At 43.1% G+C, this 25,021-nt stretch overlaps 1 pseudogene across 1 annotated transcript in view; it reads right to left on the minus strand.

Annotated features, from left to right (window-relative positions):
* LOC311242110 (SLIT-ROBO Rho GTPase-activating protein 1-like) overlaps positions 1-25,021 on the minus strand; it is a 103,802-nt pseudogene that overhangs the window by 12,942 nt on the left and 65,839 nt on the right. The window contains exon 4 of the transcript in view: positions 7,397-7,480. The product of the transcript in view is annotated as an SLIT-ROBO Rho GTPase-activating protein 1-like (transcript). The remainder of the gene's footprint in view (positions 1-7,396; positions 7,481-25,021) is intronic.

Here is a 25,021-nt window from a genome sequence, read left to right on the forward strand (position 1 = left end):
TGGGTATCCTTAAAAAATTGCATTCTGCAAGAAAACAACACGAAAACAACGCTTTCTCAAAAACGTGAATTTTTCAGATATGAGGTTTTGCTCTTTGGCCATCGATGAGAGAAAGACAAAGAGACAAAGAGAGAGCGAGACAGATATAAGACAAGTGATCATTCACCTGATCTCTTGGCCAAAGTCATTTGTAGGCTATTTTCACTCGTCAGTATGGAAATGAGTAAGACACATTTCTTGTGGTAGACCCTCAAGGGTCCAGCAAAAGAGTGAGAGAGAGAGAGAGAGAGAGAGAGAGAGAGAGAGAGAGAGAGAGAGAGAGAGAGAGAGAGAGAGACGAGCACAAAGCCGTGCAGAAGCACAATACCTCTGCACGCGTCCGACAGAGCGCCTCTGTCAGATCATCCATGAGTGAGTGATGCGTAGCCCACGGTGAAGAACATTCATTGAGAGAGAGAGAGAGAGAGAGAGAGAGAGAGAAGAGATCCATTCATCTCATTCAATTGGTCTCTTGGCCAAAAGTCATTTGTAGGCAATTTTCACATGTTAGTATGGAAATTAGTAAGAAAAAGTATTGTGGTAGACCCTCAAGGGTCCAGCAAAAGAGCGGAAATGGAGAGAGAGAGAGAGGGAGAGAGAGAGAGAGAGAGAGAGAGAGAGAGAGAGAGAGAGAGAGAGAGAGAGAGAGAGAGAGAGAGAGAGAGAGAGAGAAGACAAGAGCTCCTCGTTCACCTGGCCAAAGTAATTTGCACATCATGGATAAATGTCTTTTGGTCGACCCTCAAGAGTCCAGCAGAGGAGGAAGAGGGAGAGAGAGACAGAGATTGAGTGTGCGAGAGAGAGAGCAAGAGAGAGCAAAGAGAGAGCGAGAGAGAGAGAGAGAGAGAGCGAGAGAGAGAGAGAGAGAGAGAGAGAGAGAGAGAGAGAGAGAGAGAGAGAGAGAGAGAGAGAGAGAGAAAGAGAGCAGTATATGGACCATACATCACATGTCGGGCGGCAGAAAGCCGCTGTAATAAAAGCACGCCTCAGACGGGGATCATGTCAGATCTGGGAATCAGGAGTCTCCAGTTAAAAGGGCTGTGGTGGAATTCTAATGTTGATCCTTTAGAAAATAAAAACCAGAGTTACTCTAGAGTGGACATTAAAGACTTGATCAGCATCAGAGCTGTGGAGAGAAGCCGAGAGGAGATCCGGCTTGTGTGTGTGTGTGTGTGTGTGCGCATTTGTGTTTGTGTGTGTGTGTACTGTATGTGTGCATGTGTGTGTATGTGTGTGTGTGTGTGTGTGTGTGCACACGCGTGTGAGAGAGGCATGAATAATGACCACAGAGGACTTGCACGACGAAACTCCAAAGGAAACGAGAGAGAGAGCGGGAGAACGGAGAGGGGCTGATGGGCCGGAGAAGACCGGATATGTAGATGGAGGGATGGGACCGACACTGCCGCTCAGTCCTATCCACATGAGAGCCATTTGGGTCCCTTGTGATCTATTTGGCATCGGCCACCATCTCCACTGTTCAAATAAACCCGGACTATCAGCCGTTTCTATTGGAGCATTGGTCAAACAAACAGACAGGCGAGATTAAACCCCCCGGGGGCTCAGAGCGCCTCAGAGACAACACACACACTGAACAACAAGGTGCTCACGAAGCACACACACACACGCACGCACACACACACACACACACACACACACACACGCACGCACACACACACACATGTGCACGCAAACACACACACACACACGCACGCACGCACACACACTCACGCACACACGCACACACACACGCGTGCACGCGTACACGCACACAATCACACCAGTTAACACAATGGAAGATGCATCCACGCAGGCTCTCCGGCGGTGGTGTAATAAAGAAAGCTTACTGGCCTCATCCCCTTTTGGAGACACGAGAGCAGAAAAGCAACTCGTCAAAGAATAGGAGTTATTGGAATCCTGTCTGGCTGGAGTAATCACCAATAACAGAAGCGCCTGACTCGCGTCTCTGAGAATAGGAGATATAAAAAATGTAGCTATGGAATGGTGGCGAGAACCACCGTGCTTCCCCTGCGCTGCCTCCTCTTAGTCTAATCTGACCCCAATCTGTCAAGGCGTTTGGACAGGAAGATCCTTTCATCCAGACAGGATGATTCATCGGCTTTGGCGTGGAGGTTAAACATGTGCAGCCTTGCCTGCGTGTTCCAGCCGTGATCTGGGCGAGGAACATGCGTTTAGTGTTCCCGCAGCGCAGTCCCCTCAGTTCAAGATCAGCATCACATCGGGATAGGGTACCAACTTAAAGCATATCAACGCTAATATCTGGCCCTGACCAGGTGCCTGTTACAAATCTATTACTTCCAGATGTTGTGCGCATTTGGTGTATGCCGTACGTGAGCGTGTTTGTGTGCATGTGTACAGTTTTTCTTTTAACCATTTCGTCTCGCTTGGTGTGTGTGTTGTTTGTGTGTGTGTGTTTGTGTGTGTGTGTTTCTTCACAAGGGCTCTAATTGTAAACTGTGTTTGAAATGTCTATAATCTGTAGGCAGGTGACAGATTCCTGTGAGAGAGATGGAAACATGTTTACCTCAGGGCTTCAGTGTCCTATATACAGTATGAGAGAGGAAACACAGGGGGGGGGGGAGAGAGAGAGAGATAGAGAGAGAGAGAGAGAGAGAGAGAGAGAGAGAGAGAGAGAGAGAGAGGGAGGGAGGGAGGGAGGGAGGGAGGGAGGGAGGGAGAGAGGGAGAGAGAGAGAGAGAAAGTACACACACACACACACTACAGTATCTCTCCCCATATCGCTCTCTGTCTCTCTCACTATCCCACAGACCAGTAATACTGTGGTAACACAAACAAAAGTTGACTACTACTCCAGTTGATGATCACACTAACGGCAATAACAAATTGTATGTACTCGGTTAATACTCTAAACTTATTTTTGTTTTAGGGGGCGGCTACGTGGCGCAGTGGGCAAGGCGCTCGCAACGAATGCTGGAGACTAGGCTCGAACAGGATGCCTCCTGTTCGAGCCCCGCTCTCCACATTGCTTTCAGTTTAGCTGGTCGTCCACAGTAATACACATTACACGTATTACGGGGAGGGAAACTGAAGGGTGGGGATCGGGCGGTGTGGACAGCGACTCCTACAGGTCGGTTGGTGCGCCTGCGCAGTAGAATCAAGAAGCGACGGGGGCGGGGCCCCTCCAAAGTCCAGACCCCCGACGCTGAAAGATCGAGCTGCGCAGGTGAAAAGATGCGACGGCTGTTATCTCGAGTATCGGAGGGGACTCGTGCTATGTATGACTTAGTCCACATTGCAGCCGGCTTGTGGGAGGCAAGAAACAACGTTCGAAGACAGGGGAGGGTTGAATTGGACGATATGAAAATTGGGATGGAGAAAAATAGAAAAATGGAAGAAAAAGTGGATAAAAAAATAAAAACGTATTTTTGTTTTATTTCTTCAAAAATACCCCATTTCCAAGTGACACATATCAATCTGACAATATTTACAATAATCTATACTATGAATTTAGATTGTGTGGATTTCCGTTGGCTTGGTAAAGAGTGGCTAAACTCTTGTTATCACAAATTCAATATACCCTCTCACTTACACCCTCTCACACACCCCTACATATATAATCAGGGCCGCCTCAGGGGGTGTGTGAGCAGTGCGGTCGCACAGGGCCTCGCGGGAAGGGGGGCCTCGCAAATTTTTTTTTTTTTTTTTTTTTTTTTTTTTGCGAGGCCCCCCTTCCCGCGAGGCCCTTTTTCATCACAGACCTAAAATCTAGTTTTGCTTATATGCTTATATATTTCACATTAGACACGTTTGTAGACTGCAGTGTTCCGGTTTCTGCGGCTTTGCTGCTCTACAGATTTTAGGATAGTGTTTCCGGGCTCTTCTCGGACACGAGGTACAGGGATGATCTAATTCAGCGCTATTCAGAGGAGCGAGTGGATGTCTTTTCAAAAGCAGCATGGATCAGAAGAAATTACACCGTGGGCCAAGAAAGTCTCCTTCCAACTTTACCATTGATACTGCGTTATGGTGAGTTCATGCAACCTATTATATTCCCGCCGTGGATCTCTCTCTCTCTCTCTCTCTCTGGAGCCAAACTGGTCGACTAGCTGTAGCCTGTTGTAGTATGGAGTTAGTAGCTAACGGTGTGTGGCCTGGTGTCAGCGCCTGTATTGCTTTTCTCATGTTGTAGTTTCAGTGGTAGTGCGTTAGCTAATGGTTAGCGATAGCCGGGTTGAGCTAACTGGCTAACTGATAGCATCAAAGTAACGTGCGCAGCCGGCAGCTAACGTATCAGTTAGCCTAGGCTAGAGTTAGCTGTTAGCTTGTGCTACGACCATTGACATTAGCCGTGAGAATAGCAGGGGGTTCTGGCTTATTTTTGTCCCGCCAGCGAGAGGCCTTTCGTCAACGTGGAGACCTGTGTTGCGGCCTTTCGCCCTGCGTTCCTTGGTGCAGGTAAGATTAATGAAAATGTCATGACATTACCCCACTCTTCCTTCCTTCCCCTCCCGAATGTTTTGTTAATAACGATGTTTTTTTCCAGGCAAAACATATGCTACTTCACAACATTTGGAGATACGACATGTGCTGTGTGTGAATGTCTTGGTCGTTTGTGTAGCTTGGGTAGCGTTGGGCCGTTGGCCAAAGCTGTGTGTGGCCTGGTGTCACAGTACCTGGCTAGCCTATTTAGCTGATGTCGGCCATTGGCTCCTTGCTGCTTTGGTTTCTCTGGTATAGACCCTCTTCTCTTTGGATTTAAGTGTTGATCTTTGTCCTTTTGGATCTCTCATACATGCTCTCTCTCTAACACACACACACATGACAAACACACATGCTCTCTCTCTCTCTTTCTAACACACACAGTCGGCCTATGGCGGCCTTTCTCGATGGCTAGGCTGTGCTCGCTGAGTCTGTACATAGTCAATGATCTTCAGTCACAGTGCTCAGGTATTCTGCCACTGTGTACTCTCTGTTTAGGGCCAAATAGCATTTCAATTTCTTTCCAATGTGTCTCTCTCTCTCTCTCTCTCTCTCTCTCTTTGGATTTAAGTGTTGATCTTTGTCCTTTTGGATCTCTCATACATGCTCTCTCTCTAACACACACACACATGACAAACACACATGCTCTCTCTCTCTCTCTCTCTCTCTCTCTCTCTCTTTCTAACACACACAGTCTGCCTATGGCGGCCTTTCTCGATGGCTAGGCTGTGCTCGCTGAGTCTGTACATAGTCAAGGATCTTCAGTCACAGTGCTCAGGTATTCTGCCACTGTGTACTCTCTGTTTAGGGCCAAATAGCATTTCAATTTCTTTCCAATGTGTCTCTCTCTCTCTCTCTGTACACTGTATATTGACTGTAGAACGGGAGCTCTCTCTCGCTCTCTCTCTGGCTATATGTTGACTGCGTTTAAATCTCGCACAGGGCCTCGCATTTCTCCCAGGCGGCCCTGTATATAATACAATACAAAAAGAAAAAGGTCACTTTAAAAACGACTGTATACATCTTTGCACATATTTATATTATAAATCCACTGTATATTTGTATAGTATTACTTATTACTTTTTACTATTACATTTAGTGCTGTATTTTATTCTTATACCTTTTTTATCATGTCTATTTAAGCATTACATCACGCGACGGAGTGTGTTATACAAATTAGATCACGCCTATGGGTGGTTGTTAGGCCCAAGGCACAGCCGAGGGTCGTTAGACCCCCATAGGTGTGATCTAATTTGTATAACACACGACTTCAAGTGATGTAATGCGTTTATACAATGACCGAATTCACCCAACCTTATTGCTATACAATAAACACACAGTAATTGAAGCATCATGGAGATTTAATCACAAAACCATCCACAGACAAAGTAGATCCACTAGTAGAGCTCCACAAACCCAGATCCCTACCCACAGCTGTACAGGAATGTGAATCACTACCCACTTTCAAAACCAAAAGAGAACACCTACGGGAGGCTGCAATTCGAAACTGGCCCCTGTAAATGTCCTAACCCAACCCCCTCCAATGTACAGTAAATGTCCTAACCCAATAATACAGAAGACCCTTTTCTTGGGACCAAGTAAGGTTTCCTCGATAATCCAATGTACAGTTACCCCCCCCCCCCCACCCGCCTACCCAACCCCCCCCCCACCCAACCAACTCCAATTTACAGTTTCCCCACCCCACCCCACCTACCCAACCCCCCCTCCACCCCACCTACCCAACCTCCTCCAATGTACAGTTTCTTCGTCAAATGTATATACTCTCTTTTTTTAGACTATTTTTGTATCACAAACAGTACTGTATTTGTAAATCTGGTATGTCATAAATGTATAGATGTAACAGTACTGTCTATCTGTATGTCATGTATGTTATGATGAATTGAAAATGGGGGACCCTGATGTAAACAAGACGAAAGTCTTTCTCTGGTCTGCATCCCCTTAACAATTGAGTGTATTGAGCCGTACTGTTTTGTACCCATTCTGCAATCTGTTAATAAAATTTAACAGTCAACAATCAATCAAATCTGAAAAAAAGAAAAGAAAAAAAGAAAAGAAAAAAAGAAGATCGACGTGTTACGTACCCCAGTAAGGGGACGCAACACAAGGCCACAGATAGGGTAGGTGAGGGTGCAGTGACACAAAACCACGGAAACAAGTTGCAAAATAATCGTATTTATTTCACACCAAAAAAAACTCAGCAACACAGACAGCAAGGAGGACTACCTAGTGGCACCAAATGAAATACACAAAGGAAATGAAAACCGACCCTCCCCTTACAGGTGCTGAATGCCCAAAAGTACAGGTGGTGGTGCTCACTCTAAAGCTAGTGTCTCTAACATCAGGTCACCTACGTGATGCAAAAATGTAGACCCAGGGTATCTTCCTTTCCTCAATGTCCCTGTGTGTGAAACAAAAGATTAATATACAGGAAAAAAGGAATCACCGTAGGCTGGGTGAACAGGGCTTAAACAAAAACACACGTTAGGAATAAACAGAAATGTACAACAGGCAGGAGAAAAATACAATAAACAGGCACAAAGAAACAGAGCTTTAACCAGCTCTGATACCACAAAGAACTCAAACAGAGCTTTAGCCAACTCTGATACCACAAAGCACTCAAACAGAGCTTTAGCCAACTCTGATACCACAAAGCCCCTAAACAGAGCTTTAACCAGCTCTGGTACCAAAAAGGACTCTAAAGAGCCACGGCTCTATTACCCAAAACAGAGAGAGAGCTCTACCATCAAACAACACAATATATAGTTACCAAGTTACCACCACAGACACAGACAGAGCTCTACTTTACCACACAATGAACCAGAGAGCTAACTAACACTGCACACAATGGGATATATGAAAGGAGAGAGGGCTTGATTGCAGATCAGCAGCAGCTTCCGTTGCACTGCTGCTGTTGCTGGAGTGAGATCCTGATTGACCAGCTGCTGCTGGTACTGGAAGACACCTGAGAATGGGGATATGTAGACACAAGAGGGAGACAAAAGACAACAACAAAAAAAACATGCCTACATATACAACAGATAATATACATAACTCCCTCTATATATATACATAAGGACACTGTCCGTAGCGATTTTTCATTTGTTTCACAATGGGTCATGACAAATTAATTACATAATCCATGTGTATGTAACAAACTAACATATTCCAGTTGACTGTATCTTTTTTGGAGGATTCGTTCAAAAGCTATTCATACTTCCATTTTTCTATCTATGGCGGATTGATTCAGACAGAGAGAAAATAGTAATTAGGTTGTGGGAGGGATCTGGGGTCACATGGAGTGTGTTATACAAAATAACAACCGGTAACTTGACTGTTTCAGCCAATCAGAATCAAGAAATGTGCATGCCATTGTATAATTGTTATTTTATCGTTTTTTTTTGTGCACAATCCATGCGGGCATGGCCACCTACATTTAACTGCATGTCTTGTGTATGTGTATGTGACAAATAAAACTCTTGAATCTTGAATCTTGAAGAAAAGGTGGGTAAAAACCGAATGTAGAAGGTCTCCCGGGCAGCAAACAGATAGAGTCGGGTCAGGGAGGCTTTGTTTTGTAAGTCATCGTCACATTTCTCATGAGCCGCGGAGAAGAAAAACATGCGCCGTCTCCAGCCTCTCCCATCTGCGCTCTAATAACCTCTGGATGACCGCACTCTCTCCTTCGGGCTGTAAAACCTGTCTCGTTGCGATCTTGGCCGGGGCGTCGCGAGAACATTAGACCGGTAAGACCACAGTTGATGGAGTGAAAGATGATTTTATTGCTCGGCCGGTTTCGGAGAGGCTCTCTGCTTGCCCCCTGGTCGGCACGGAGACACAGTCGGAGGGTGACGACACTTAATTGGCTGCGTTCCTGTTCGACACCTCCGTCAGCCTAGTGTTAGTTTCTTGAAATGAGTCAATATCAACCGGTTGTCACAAAATATGTATTTTGATTTTCAATGTGTAATTTCACAAAGTCAATCAAATCCATGGCGCGCTCCGTGCCACGTGTCTTCGTGCAAGCGCTCCCTTCCAGGTGTGAATATATCACCTACGCCACAGCTCCTAAAGTGCATGGATGAGTGATTGTTTGCTTTGAATGCTGATAAAGAGCAGGGGTTAAACTCACAGAGCGTGACGGCGCTACCAAAAGGGGACGGGAGAGAATTTATGATGACAGGTTTCCACTTCGACAAACGTAAACATTCCAAATGGACCCCAAGTGTATTTACCCGCTGCAGCGTTATCGTTACTATATCGACGTTAACAGGAAGTAAACTGGGGGTTCAAGACGTTCCCATAGCAACACAGTTCCGGTGAAACCATGGATATAGGACAGGATGTGACCCGGAGCCCCTCTGGTTGTGTCCCACAAACCCCCCCCCTGGTCCTGCCGACCCCACATCCAAACATCCCGTGCCACAACCCCACACTCCTATCCTCCCTCCATAAACACACAAACACATCAAAGTCTCACACATTCTTACGGCAAAAACTAAACGGCGACAGCAACCGATCACTCACATTCCCGTTTCACATACACACGCGAGCACAAGTGCACACAATACCGAAGACAAACAATATTAGCATCATTCGCATAAATACGTAGTTCCCATCACCCGTTTTTCTTATTCAAGTTTCAAGTTCACGTTTCTTTATTAGTTGTCATACAAAAATACAGAATACTTTTATATAAAATGCTTCTTTCTGTTTTGCTCCAGAGATTGTGCTAGATAAAAATAGATAAGTATAAAGTAAGCATAATAAGTATAAAATAGAAGTCAAGTACGTAGACAAAAGTGTTCAATATACATATATACAATATACAATGCAGAGTAGAAAAGTAACTGAGTTACAATACAATACACAGTACAATGCAGCAATGGGATGAGGTACAATTTAGGTACAGTTTACAGTAAGGTGTAATGAGGTATGAGTTGTAGTGCAAATTCTTTACTAATAAATTTAAAGTGTGTTAAGTGTCTAAAGTGGGTAAAGTGGGTGCTGCAGTGAGTTGTTTGTTTAAAGTGAGTGTGTGCGTGTGGATGTGTGTGCTGTGAGTGTATTTGATGGTTTGTTACATTGTGTTATTGTCATTTAGCATCCTGATGGCCTGGGGATAGAAGCTCCTTCTGAGTCTCTCTGTGCTCGCCACTGATGTGGAATCATTTGACCGGATTCTTCACGGAGACAGAGGACAACAGAGTCTTTGATTAAAGATAGCGTTTACTGACAGAATGACATGTTGCAAGTTGCAACACGGAGAGACCTAAGGTTACAGCAATGGACCCTATTGCTAAATCTAGCAAAGTAATGATACAGGAGAGTTGACAAAACTAAGTGAATAATACAGATATGATGTGCAAACCATGAGAAGGCCATGTGTGTACAAGTTGAAGGTAATGTGTATGCATTTGTGTGTAATAGAAAGAAAGAGAGGGGGGGGGGGGTAGTGTGTGTTGATAGATATCTCTAGGAGTGAAGGCTATGTGTATAGAATTGTGCAATCATGTGTGTGTGTGTGTGTGCGCGCGTGCGTGCGTGTGCATGTGCGTGTGTGGGGGGGATAGTAGAGACAGAGAGAGAGGGGGAGAAATTGTATGTGTGTGGGTGTGTGTTAGAAAGAGAGAGAGAGAAAGAGGGGGAGATATAGTGTGTGTGTGTGTGTTAGAAAGAGAGAGAAAGAGGAGGATAGATAGTGTGTGTGTGTGTGTGTTAGAAAGAGAGAGAAAGAGGAAGATAGATAGTGTGTGTGTGTGTGTGTGTGTGTGTGTGTGTGTGTGTGTGTGTGTGTGTGTGTGTGTGTGTGTGTGTGTGTGTGTGTGTGTGTGTTAGAAAGAGAAAGAGGAGGGTAGATAGTGTGTGTGTGTGTGTGTGTGTGTGTGTGTGTGTGTGTGTGTGTGTGTGTGTGTGTGTGTGTGTGTGTGTGTTAGAAAGAGAGAGAAAGAGGAGGATAGATAGTGTGTGTGTGTGTTTACTAGGCATCACTTGACCTCTCACCTCAAAATATTGGAATTACATTGGGCTCACTAGAACCACAAAAGTCATCTGTTTAAAATCATGCAATTTGTTGTATGTGGGTCACAGCAGGCAGACTCAAGCCTTATGCCAATTTTAACAGTAGGAGTTAAATCATTTTGTGTCCTGTGCTGTGTTTGTACTGTGAACACAATGTAAAGAATGTGGCCATAGGATGTATACAATTCACTTCCTAACAACGCACAGACAGCGACAGGCACCTGGAGAGATGGAGAGACACAGCGACCAGCTCGAACAAAATGAAGATCAAGATGATAAACGAAGCAGAGTAATCAAACAATTGCCGAGCAGTGTCATGTTAGAAGATGGCAAACCCAAAAAGACGATGTTAACCAAAATATGTTAAAAACAACAGCCTATTGTTTTATTCAATGTGTTTAAATTTTCTTTTCTTTTTTATATTTTTTATTTTTTATAAAAGTGACTTTACCAAAAGATAAAAATAAGAGCTTACATTAAATAAAACAATGTGTTTTATTATCATTATTGTCAAATACAGGTGAGCGCAATCACCACACCATCAGGGAAGATAGAAAATGGAGACAGAGTGGGTGCAAGGGGATCATTTTCTGGAATACCAATCGAAGTTACTATGGAGAATTTGGTGAAGAATTTAAAGGGAGACAAACGTAATAGGGGTGTAAAAAAAGAAACGCAAACCATTTTGATTCAGTTTGAAACTGACAGTATTCCAAATGAGGTGTTCTTGGGATATTTGGTATAGAGTTAGGGAGTTTGTATACCTAAACCATTGAGATGTTTCAACTGCCAAGAATTTGGGCATTTAGCCAAGATGTGTAAAAAGAGGAAGCGATGTGCTAGATGTAGCGGGGAACATGAGTATGGAAAGTGTGGAGAGGGAGTGGAACCAAAGTGCTGTAGCTGTGAAGTGATGAAAAGAGAGGTGGCGGTTCAACAGATTAGAGTTAAAGGCAAAGTCTCCTATGCAGAGGCAGCTAAGATGACAGGACAGGAAAAGCAGGATAAGGAACAGGGGTTCAAAAAAAGGCAACCATCAGTATATAGTACAGGAGGATAGAGAGGAGGCAGGAGGAGAAGAAGAATTTGGTGGCCTTTGTAGCAGGAGTGATAAATGCAACAGCTACGATTAAGAGTAAAAGTGAAAGGATCAGAATAATTGTCAAAGTATCAGTACAACATCTGGATATGAAGGGAGTAGAAAGCGAGCTGAACAAGGGCATTGTGATAAACCAAGAAGTCCAGAGTCCTAACTCTTATATCATGGATGTGAAATGTCCACGATGCTACAAGATAACGACGGTGTTCAGCCATGCCCAGACGGTAGTGCTGTGTGTGGGCTGCTCCACAGTTCTCTGTCAGCCCACAGGAGGCAAAGCATGTCTCGCAGAGGGGTGCTCATTCAGGAGTAAAATAACTGCAAAGTAAGGCAAGGAAAGAAAGTGTTGATTTAGTGGATGAATTTTATGACAAAAGGACAAAACGGACATTGTAGGAGGTAAATTATACCAGAAAATGGCAGTAATGCAACGTCAAGGATGCAAGCTGCCGTTAAAACCAAAAGAAGAAGAAGAATGAATTGGAGTAGCTGAGGCGAAACCTGGACGAACGTGAGTACAAGAGAAGAGAAGAAGAGGAGGAAGATTGCTGTCTGTGTGACCCCATGCTGTGTTTATCTACTTTCGGGAAGGAGGACCCTGCTGTGTGCTATATCCCCTCATCGTATGAGAACCCGCCTGTGTACCGACCCCTGACGTCTCTTTCCCCTGGATCATCCCCCACCCGTACGAGAACCGCTCTCTGTGGACCGAACCCCGCTAACGGACCAAGACACTTCTCTAGGATTATGGACTGGCTGACGATCACACTGATTGATTGATTGCAGAATGGGTACAGTACAGTACAGCTCAATACATACAATTGTTAAGGGGATGCAGACCAGAGAAAGACTTTCGTCTTGTTTACATCAGGGTCCCCCATTTTCAATTCATCATAACATATATGACATACATGACATACAGATAGACAGTACTGCTACATCTATACATTTATGACATATCAGATTTGCAAATACAGTACTGTTTGTGATACAAAAAGTGTCCAGAAAAAGAGTGTATATACATTTGATGTAGAAACTGTACATTGGAGGAGGTTGGGTGGGTGGGGTGGGGTTGGGTGGGTGGGGGCTGTACATTGGAGGTGGGGGGGGGGACACACACTGTACACTGTACATTGGAATACTGACAAAGCCATACTTGGTCATTTACTGTACAACTGGGTTAGGACATTTGTAGGGGCCAGTTTCGAATTGCAGTCTCCCGTAGGTGTTCTTTGAGAGTGTTTTTGAAAGTGGGTAGTGATTCACATTCCTTTACAGCTTTGGGTAGGGCGTTCCACATTGATGTGGCATAATTGCGAAACGTGTTTAGTCCCTTGTTTGAGCCAAATCTGGGTTTAACATGATTTGTGGAGCTCCCTCTGGTGTTGTGATCGTGGTATTCACTGACCTTTGGGAAGTATTTTGACATGTACATGGGTACCTTGGTTGCGTAGTGTATCTTGTAGACCAGGCCCATTGCAAGTTGCTGTACTCTGTCGTCTACTCTAAGCCATCCTAGGTTGTCAAAGTGGGCAGGGTGAGGTGGGTTCTAGGAGTCAGGTCAAGCAGTAGTCTGACTAGCTTGTTTTGAGATGTTTGTAATTTGTTTTTTAGTGCCTTTGAGGTGCTTTGGTACCATGAGGTGCAAGCATAGTCGTAGTACCCTTGAATGAGTGCTCCTGCAGAGTCTTCAGGGTATTCTTGTTTACCAGAGAGGAGATCCGGTACAAGAATCGAGTTCGTTGGTTGACTTTTTTTTATTACATTGGATGCCATTTTGTCACAGGAAAGATTAGCCTCTAGGATGGAACCCAGGTAGGTAATTTCATCTTTCCTTGTGACAATATTGTCACCCACTGTAACCGAGAAGCCGTCGGTCTTGCTGAGTTTGTTATTTGAACCGAAGAGAATGGACTCTGTTTTGCCCATGTGTAATGATAGTTTGTTGTCGGCGAGCCATTATGCAGATTTTGCCTAGTTCCGAGCTGAGGGTTTTTTCAACCTGTAACTTGTTCTTGTAAGAGACCAGCAGGGCTGAGTCGTCCGCAAACAGGAACAAGTTGCAGTCACAAGCTGATGTCATGTCATTTGCATAAAATAGGAATAGTAGCAGTCCTAGTATGCTTCCTTGTGGAACACCACAGCTCACTGTGAGGGGGGGGGGGGGGTAGGGTACCGTTTACCTCCACCATCTGTTCTCTCCCCTCCAGGTAGGATTGTATCCAGCTCACTGATGCCGCAGTATTTGCCCGCGTCCACCTCTTGTTTGATGTGGTCGTTCAAATAGAGAAGGCATGTGTCAGTGGAGTGGGATGTTCTGAACTGAGATTGGAATTCGTAGATTCGATTTTTTTCCGCAAGGTACTTTTCGATCTGTTCGTATACTATTTTTTCCATTACTTTCGAGATGGATGTAAGGATAGAAACAGGGCGGTAGTTGCCTGGGTCTAATTTGCTGCCCTTTTTGTGCAGGGGTGTTACTCTCGCAATTTTGAAGTCCTTGGGGACGTGTCCCTGTTTTATGGAGAGGTTTATTATGTGTGTGATGACTGGGGTGATGGCGGCTGCTGAGTCTCTGAGGAATTTGGAGGGGCTGTTGTCATGGCCAGTGGCCTTGTTCGGTTGGAGGGCGCTCAGTTTTTTGAGTACCTCATCTGTTGTTACCATTTCCAGTTTGAAGTCGTTTTTGTGGACGCCTAGGTTCTTGTAGTATGCTACTATGTGTACTAACCCCTCCTTTCCCCATAAACAGCATTAAAACTGCTTCTACTGTGTGCCGTGTGTATTTTGTTAAATCAAAAAGTCTCAGGTTGAAAAGTCTCAACTTGAAAAGAAAATTCATTGTATGATTGCTCTTTTTAGTAAACATTGAAAACAGGTCATGCACAGACCCGAGCACCACACACATCGCAGGGTTGATACTGAGTATCAGAGTAATTATATCATCCACATAATCTCCTTGCTGTTAGGGTGGTGTCTATAGAACCCAAGAGCAGAACACAAGGCACAGGAGAATGAGGCGGTTTAGGGTATTTAAGCATTACATCACGCGCAGGAGTGGTTTGTGACCAATAAACCATGCCTAGGGGTTGTCGTTAGGCCCGAGGCGCAGCCGAGGGTCGTTAGACCCCCCTAGGCATGGTTTATTGGTCACAAATCACGACTACAAGTGGTGTAAAGCTTTTATACAACTGCCAGATTCATCCAACCTTATTTCTATACAATAAACACACATTAATCGAAGATTTATTGAAAAAACCATCCGCCAGAAAAAGTAGTTCCCACAACTACAAAAAAGACAAGTTGCCTCCATGTGGAAGCAGCTTGAAGTGCATCCAACCAAACTAACACATCCAACTGTGTATTATTGGAATGATTGAGAGAAGTTGCCTCATGTGGAAGCAGCTCGGAAGTGCATCCAACCAACTAACACATCCAACTGTGTATTATTGGAATGATTGATTGAAAATTTTATTACCAGATGCAGAATGGGTACAATACAGTACGGCTCAATACACACAATTGTTAAGGGAATGCAGACCTACTTTCCATAGAACTTCATTCTTAGATGCTTCTATATAAAGTAGGTAAAACAAATTAAAACGTTTTCTTTGCCCTATAGGAAAAAAACGTTTTCTTCGCCCTTTTTATTTATTTCTTTTAGCCTAAACTTAACCAGTTGGAAACCAGGGGTACAGTAATAAAATTAGCAATCAACCAATCAATCAATTCAATAGACCATGCTCACTTAAAACAGCGCTGCTTCTCTCTCAGTCTGACTCCCCCGCTGTTGCAGACAGGAGTGTGTGTGTGTGTGTGCGTGTGTGTGTGTGTGTGTGTGTGTGTGTGTGTCACAGTGTGTGTGTGTGTGTCACAGTGTGTGTGTGTGTGTGTGTGTGTGTGTGTGTATGTGTGTGTGTGTGTTTGTGGGTACGCCAGCGTCGGACAGTGTGAGAGTGAACGCTGCAGTCAGTGGGAAGGAAGTAGAAATTTAAATCAATCAATTAATCAATCAATCAATCCGCGATTTTTCTTTTGTTCTAGATTGACTCAAGACCCATCAATTACATCATCCAACATTGTTTAAAGGACTAACACATTCCCCTTGACAGAATCGCTTCATATTTAGTCGTTATGGTGCTATCAACATATCCATTTGTTGTCCGCGATCTTGTTTTCTCCCGGAGTGAGCCGGGGAGTGATATGTGATTCGGTTGTGGGCGGGTCCTGAGCCCAGGACCGTGGATTGTTGCCAATAAAGACGTGTAAATGGCCAATCAGAATCGAGAAATTTGCATGCCGTTGTATAAATAATGGTAAAACCCTGTAGATGACAAGGCAGACAGCTATTGAGGGAATACAGGTGAGGGATGTGTGTCCATGAGGTCCCGGGATAGTCCAGGCTGGTGATGTCCAAGGGTGGAGGTCAGGGGTTGGAACAACGCAGGCTACAGAGCTCACAAAAACACACTATAAATATATAGAGTATAGAGGTCCAGATAAGAGTTCTAATACCAAGACAGGTGAAACAACACTCGGACCAGGAGTGGCAGGGGTGCAGGCCTCTTATCCTGGCTCAGTGATGATGATATGAGCCTCAGGTGTGTAGACTGTCCCAGGTAGGCAGGCTGAGGGTGAAGGGGGAACATGGAGGGGCCCATATATGGTAGCGGGGACCTGCTGATAGACAGGGGAGCGAAAGGCCCTGGCTGGGGCTGTAACACTTGCTACTCAGACAGAGAGCATCAGAATTCTGCTCCTATGAAAGCTCTTTCTAACATCCATGGCCTCTGTACTGCTGGTTCAACTGCATACGGCTTTGCTCCGAATATCCAACCAACTTCACGCTCATAAGGTTTATGTCTTTTTCATGCTCAACATTTCATAGACGACTCTTGTGTGTGAGACTATACTATTAATAATAATAATAATAATAATAATAATAATAATAATAATAATAATAATAATAATAATAATAATAATAATAATAATAATAATAATAATAATAATATATATTCAATTTGTAGGGGCGCTTTATATTTGTGGAACAAATCTCAAGGCGCTACAGTGTAGAAGAACATAAAAACTAGTAAGAGAGTAAAAAGAACATAAAATGTGAAGGGGTAAAACTAGGAAAAGAGTAAAGGAACATAAAATAACTATAGGGCTAAAACTAGTAAAAGAGTAAAAGAAAATGAAATAAGAAGGGCTAAAACTAGTAAAAGAGTAAAATAACATGAAATAAGAAGGGCTAAAACTAGTAAAAGAGTAAAAGAACATGAAATAAGAAGGGCTAAAACTAGTAAAAGAGTAAAAGAACATATAATGTGTGGGGCTAAAACTAGATAAAAATCAACAAAAAGACTTTATTAAAAAGACATGTTTTGAGGCCCTTTTTAAAAGCATCCACGGCTGTGGTGCTCTCAGATGATCAGGGAGAGCATTACATTACATAACACCTACGAGTGGGCCGGCCAGGGACGTGCACAGGACTTTAGAGGGGCAGGTGCTCAAAGGCTGAAAAGGGCACTGGGCCTGTGCTATTTTTGGGGGCTCTTTTTGGGAGGAGAGAGGCCTTTTTATGCTTTTTGGGGGGTTTTGGTGATAAAATATTGAATATTGAACTATAATAATCAGTGCAGGAGCTCACTTATCCTTGAAAGACACTTTTATCACTGACTTAAAAGGCCCATACATCTCCATAAATGTTCAGGGCGGAGGGAATAAGTGCTTACCCTACAGACCCCAAGTCTGTTAGGACAGCAGACTCAGTTGGCACTGCTCAAAACTTACCTTTTTAAAATAGCTTTTAAATGAATTATTATCTTTATTTCATTGTCATATTTTTCTTTATTTCTATACATTTTACTTAAATATTTTATTATAATTTGTATCATTGTTTTATGTAGTTTTTTTTATCATTTAATTTGTTCTTTTTTAATGTCAACATATTATTTAAATTATTCAAATAGAACTCAAACATGTTCCGTTGTGATGTCACAGTATGATGTCATAATAGAACATTCTAGAACATTTGTGATGTCACAGTATGATGTCATAATCAAACATTCTAGAACATTTGTGATGTCACAGTATGATGTCATAATCAAACATTCTAGAACATTTGTGATGTCACAGTATGATGTCATAATTATAATAGCACATTCTAGAACATTTGTGATGTCACAGTATGCAGGGTCTTAGGCCCTTTCCACATGATCACGGGTATTAATGACACCGAAGTTTTGAAAAAAATAAACCTCTGTCCACACAGGTGAATAACCGCATATAACCGCATACTCACGGCGGCTGGAAAACCAGCAACCGATACATGTAGTACAATGCCAAAGCAGTAGGCGGCGATGTTGTTCAGACATGAAGGCCATTTCAACCAATCAGAAAAGGTTGAACGCTCACTACACTTCCTGCTTAAAAACAACAAAGCCACCATCTTTAAATACCTTGCGTTAGCCATTTAGCCAATGTAGCATATATTTTTCAGCAAAGTGCAATAAAAGTGCAATAAACAAATGGATACATTCACTGTGTGTTCTGCCTCTCATTTGTTGATGAAACAAAACCAACAGCAACACAATTTACCACCAAGAGCAGATCGTTTAGTCTCACAAAAAGATCTCCGGTGTTGTTAGCTACATGCTAATGTGAATGGCATTCTCTATGTATACGGAACGTAAGCCATTATCGTCCACTCCGAATCAACCTACCCATATTCGGCCACGCCCCTTTTTGCGTGACATTCTGGGTAATTACTCACAGCCCAGCCGGAGTTCGCCTTTGGAAGGTAGATGATGTGAAATCATACTTATTTTAGAGTATATATATCAAATTTCATGAGTATTCATCTATATTTAGTCATCTAAAGACTATTAGATATGAACGTATGTACCAGTAAGAAGTTGGAATTGTTAGAATCTGTTCTGGGCGACGATGTTTTCTGAAAATGGACGTTTGGACAACTACCTTTCTGTTGTCAGTAGAATATGGCAGCATTGGTTTAAAAGGTGAAAATGATCTGTCAAAACTCAAGCCTACAAATCCCAAGACCCTTTGCCACCTTGTTTGCAGGTCAGCACCGGATTAAAGGTGAGGGAATGTGATCTGAACACAGCAGCGTTAGGCGACCTAAATACACGGTGGCCGAGAATGGCTAGCAAATTAGCATAACAAAAGTGCGCTGGTAGCGTTACATATTGTGACGACCCGCACTCTACCTGCAAATGGGGAGTCTTCTGACTCAAAGAGCATGGTGGAGTGGGTAGGTCGTTAACCCAATTACCCTCACCTGTGCAGTGCAGAGAGCTGCCTGCACACACAGTATATATGTTTCCCTTGTCTAACCCTTCTGTCTGCTTCTCCCATCTGCTTTCCCACTTCAGACACCACAGGTTGTATCAGCCACCAAGTGAACCATCTTGGGATCCTTATCCATTCTGATACATACCTATTTGTTTATGTTATTATGCTTTTGTTGTTTAATCAATTATTGTTTTTAGATAGGATTAAATAAATCATCGTTGTTAAATTGAACTCTCATGTGTTGACTTCCTTTATATGACAAACCTCTTCTGGTTCGTCATAATATGTTGTCTAAAGGGGGACATATGGTACAATTTAAGATTTTAATGATAATCCGCATATAAAGGACAACATAAAGCATCGTTAATTTGTAAGAAACCTCAATGAAAACGGTGCAGGGTAAGTTATATTAGCTATTGTTGTGAAAATGTGATAGAATCATATAAAAATGTGGACGAATTTGGCTACAGTGACGTTAGTAAGCATCGAGGCTAGCTGAGGCTAGCTGACGCGATTTTGTTAGCTTACATGCTAACGTAATAATGTGGTAACGTTAACACTAGTAGAATGAATGGATGCAAACGTTATTTAACACATTGCAGAATACAATACGGCTCAATACAAACAATTGTTAAGGGGATGCAGTCTGGACTGGGTTCCTTATAACAATAACTTGACAACACATGAGTTTAGTTTAGTCGCAGCTACATGTTTACTCTGAGCGTCAGGTCAGGAATGCGACAAGAGACATCAGTCGATCACAACACTCTTCAACACAGACGAAACATTTCAAACAAAAGTTTGTTACAATAATTTTCATATAACGCTACTTGGGACAGCTCTGCTGTAAACACTGGTGTAGCTGGCTCTGCTCTAATCAAATCAAATCAAATCAAATGTATTTATAAGGCCCGACAACACACTTTAATGTCCCCATGGGCCGTACATGTCTTCTTTAAACAAGTCAAGAAGAAAACATAACAATAAGTCAAGAACAGAACAAGAACACCATAAGGTCCAACAAATTTAAAATAAATGCAAATAAATGAAAGAATGCAAGCACTCCCAGACATACCCCATGCGAAGGTAAGGAAAAACTCACTAAAACCTAACAATAGGGAAAAATGCTCCACAGGCAGTGTGGAGGAGAGAAACCTTAGAAGGGCCATTCAAGGGGGGATCTCCCTTCTTAGATGTTGGTGATAGTAGTGTTGCAGACTAACAGTTGGTAAGCATGCACTCAAGTGTGTAGTGAAACACAGATGAGTGCATGCAATAGCAACTGAACATTTTGAAAGATTAAAGATAGAGCTGATAGCGATAGCAACTGAACATTTTGAAAGATTGAAGATAGAGCTGATAGTGAATCTATTTGAGGCACAGGGGCGGCGCAAAGAGGGTCGCATCCTCCCCGTTTTAATCACGGGACATTCAACACTCCGGTCATTGCTCAGAGACAGCCGGAGATAGGGGGCGGCGCAGAGAGGGTCGCAACCTCCCCGACATCATCGCGGGACGTCCAGCACTCCGGTCACCACTACGAGACCTCCGGAGACAGGGAGACAGGAGGGCACGCAGAGAGGGTCGCATCCTCCCGGCCTTCATCACGGGACGTCCGACACTCCGGTCAGCACTCCAGGACAGCAACTCACAGGGGGACAGGGAGACGGGACAGGCGTTAGACAGCTTGTGTGATTGTAGTGGGCGGACATAGCAATAGATACAAGTGGTAAGCATATATGTGAATAGAGTAGATATATGAAGTAAGCATATTATGTGAATAGAATAGAAGTACTTAACCCTGGGCGGTTAGGTGGTCGAGCGGAGATTGCGTTCGTCACCAGCCCCGGAGCTGTGAGCTTGGTTCGCCTGTTCGAATCCAGCTCACAGCTCCGGGGTTGTCACCAGCTTGGCTGGCCGTCTGCACTGATACAATTGGCTGTATCAGAGGGTGGGAGAAGCTGGCGGGGTGGGTCCGGGTCGTTGTAAACAGCGACTCCTACAGTTCGGTCGGGGCGCCTGCTAAGCACGGATTGGACGTGAGGGGGATAGTGTGGTCCTCCCACACGCTACGCCCTCTCAATGAGAATCCGCGCTGCCAGGTGAAAAGAAGCGGTGATTGGCTGGACGTGTGTCGGAGGAAGCACGTGGTAGCCTCCACTCTCCCAAATGATCTGACTGTGGGGGGTAAAGCGCAGCGACCAGGAAGGGACTGGGAATTGGCATACGACTAACATTGGGATGGGAGAAAATCGGAGGAAAATGGAGGGGGAAAATGAGTTAGAGAGTTCCCATGTTTGTGGTGCTGCAAAAAAGCAGACATGGGGGAAAATAAACTTCATAACTAAACTAGACAGATTAATCTAAAGGTCAGTCCCCGACCAGGTGAGATCAGGGTAGGTTGAAGGAGAGAGAGAAAAGATGAGTCTTAAGCAGGGATTTAAAAGCTTCGACAGAGCAGGCGCCCCTGATGACGGCAGGTAATTTGTTCCACAGGTAGGGAGCGCGGTAGACAAAGGCTGTGGCCGGCGGATTTATTTTTAACCCTAGGAATCGATAGAAACCCTGCATTTTGTGAGCGCAGAGCACGAGCGGGCGAGTATCGGGAGATGAGATCGGATAGATAGAGAGGTGCAAGCCCATTTAAAATTTTGTAGGTGAGGAGTAGCACTTTAAAGTCAGATCGGGCTTGAATAGGAAGCCAGTATAGGGCGGACAAAACTGGTGTGATGTGATAAAATTTTCTAGTTCTAGTTAGTATCCGTGCAGCCGCATTTTGCACGAGTTGAAGATTTTTGATGCTTGAATTAGGTAGGCCTGAAAAAAGTGCATTAAAGTAATCCAGGCGTGATGAGACAAAAGCATGAATCAGGGTTTCAGCATCAGCCAGAGTTAAAATGGGGCGAATTTTTGCGATATTACGAAAATGGAAGAATGCAATTTTGGTGACATTTTTTATATGTGCATTAAATGAGAGGGAGGAATAAAAAATGAGTCAAGAGGTTTTTTATGGTGGAGCTCTGGGATACATGACAGGTATTAAAGTTGAGGGAGATGTCCTGAAACAGGCCTCTGTGGTTTGGGGGGCCAACAATTAACATCTCAGTTTTATCTGCATTAAGGAGTAGAAAGTTTTGCGACATCCACTTTTTGACGGCAAGCAAGCAGGCCTCAAGGTTTTGTAGTTGGGAGGAATCATTTGGCTTAATAGGTATATATAATTGGGTGTCATCAGCGTAAAATGAAAGTTTATGCCAAATTTCCGTATAATATATAATCTCTCTACCAAGTCTACCCCGCGCTCGGTTGCTAACTTGCTATTGTTTGCGATAGTCTGCCGTGAACATGGGAAATAATTGCGACAGCTCTGCTGTAAACACTGGGAATAACCTCGGTTGCTATGCCCACACGCACCCACTGCAACCGGGATGTGCGCAAAACTTCACCCTGGACTCCGGTTTTCAAAGACCGTGGTTGCAGTGTAGCAAAACCCCGGTTGTGTGTGGCCGAACAGTGCAACTGCGTACATACAATCATGGTTACATTAAATCCAGCGCTCGTGTAGACAGCCCCTTAGAGAGAGAGAGTTGCGACACGCTTTGATCTCGCCGCCAGGCGATCACGTCGTTCACGTAGCTCGCTTAGTTCCAAAACAAATCTGCACTAAGCGCCGTCTACCTGATTTTAGCGAGACAGAGCAGCAGCGACTACTACTAGTCTGTTACAGCAATTTTCGGTAAATATGAACACATAATGTGCATTGATCACTGTTGTGTTCTACCATTTATGTCTGCTACTTTATTATTTACATTTAATACTTTATTTATATCACTAGGCGCTGGCGGCAATATCGAACATTAGCCATTTAACGGCAGTTGTTAAACACTCAAGCATAATTTTATTAATCAGCCCACATTACAGTTACTATGTTGACAACACTTTATATTCAATATATATAATAGCATTTCTGGAGGGTGGCAGAGAGACAGCATTAATCAGTTTTTCTGTTGGGGACTGTCCCATAACCTAGGATAAGTTACGAAAAATATGAATGCATAGGCTAACGTTACATACTGTAACATTTACAGTTTACAGCTGTTATTACATTGCATTTCATACTGTAACCATTGATGTATTATAAGAGCTCTAATACATCCATGACTAACTTAAATGCTACATGTCATACTGTTACTACTTGTGTTCACACTGTATATATCTTAGCGTATTCATACCACTCTTTTCATACAGTTAATTCTGTTAATGTTCAGACTGTATCTTAGCACATTCATACCTACCTTTACTGTTTATTCTATTTATAAATATTATACATAATATGTAAGTTTTTGCACTTCTGGTTCGATGCTAAACTGCATTTAGTTGTCTCAGTACTTGTAGTCTGTGCAAATTACAATAAAGTTTAATCTAATCTAATCTAAATATCAATCATGCCAGAAACTACTCAATTAAGCCAAGAAAGAAGTTTGGTCAACAGTAGAAAAAAATACAAGGCAAGCAATTGCATTCCACAATTTGTTTTATTATTATAGGCCTATAATATGTCCAGGTAGAGGTCCAGTCTTCCACTCCCGTTGTTTGTAGTGCTAGGGCCTTTCTGTCACGACTGCTGCTCACCTCAGACTGGACACACGCACGTCATTATAGTGGTAATTTATCCTAGAAAACAAAACAGGGAGATAGAGAGTTATGGAGTTGCTCATGCACTCTACAACAACACACATCTTGTATCTCTTCTCATCTCTAACATTTCCATTCCACAGCATGCAAGCATCCTGCTTCAAAAGGTGTATGATTGTGTATGTGACAATAAAACTCGATTTGATTTCAATATTTTAGAGGGTTTAGAGTTCACCCACCAGTTTCTGATGTGGGAAACTTGGTATTTTAGTATACATATTTTGCTTGCTTAATCATAACATCTAACTTTTATAGATCGACATCTTACCATGGTTGGCTTGCAGCATTTGGACACAGACAGACTAGTTTAACTAGTATACAGCTCAGACAACAACTTAAAGGTTAGGCCAGCTTGACTTAGATATGACATGTCCAAGTAAATCACATCATGTTCTTTTTCTTGTTGTCTTCATATCAATCTTGTGACAGATACCACAAAACCCATAATCTCACCTTTGTTTACCTTTCTTGTCATTATCTGTTATTAATTTGTCATCTTAATTTGTCAAATTTTAAACTGTGCATAATCTTTCTATTGCCATAGAAACAGATAATAAACTATTCTATTTTTGATACAATTTGACTCATCTGCATTTCTACAGTTTCACTGTTTGGCTCATTTAAAATATTCCACAACAGGTTCAATGTGTTTTACTGTAATATGTACATGACTACAATGAATTTGTGATTGACAATATATGGGGTAAAGTCTGGTATGAGACAGGTTGGTATGAATAACGTAAAGTTGTAATTTATATAATATTTCAATGACTAGCATACACACCCTCGCTGTAACACTGACAATACCATATCATCATTTCAGATTGTAACATATAAAGATGGAACCGGCCCTCATTTATCAACAATTCTTAGAAAGTGTTCTATTTTAGTACTTAAGCACAGAATTTAGAATGTGTGTACGCACAGAAATATTGGGATTTATCAACCGTGCGTACACGGGTCCTACGCTCCTCCGTGTTGATAAATACCATTAGGTTCTACGCTCCACGCTCGTGCACGATTTTAAGTATTTGCATATAGCACCGCCCGTAATTAACCAATGTGGTTCCACATGTTACACAATGTGGAAAAGTGGACTAAGCCGAGCGAAGCGTGTTATGGGAGAAATACGTGAGCGGTTGACAGACACGATGTACATGATGCCGATGGTGATGTCGGATATGATATCTATTAACCATTGCTGCCTGGGCAGCGCAAACACCAATAAAGACCGTGCTGGAATATGACTGTCTTTTCCCGTTTTGTTCTATTAATACAGAGGTATTAAAGTTCTCCTCAATTTAATTCCAAATCGCGACGGATTTTCCGTCAATGTTCTACCTGCATATGATTTGTAGAGGCATACAATCTATT

This window comes from Notolepis coatsorum, assembly GCF_963971535.1.
Source record: "Notolepis coatsorum genome assembly, chromosome: 15".
In the NCBI taxonomy this organism is placed as follows: domain Eukaryota; kingdom Metazoa; phylum Chordata; class Actinopteri; order Aulopiformes; family Paralepididae; genus Notolepis; species Notolepis coatsorum.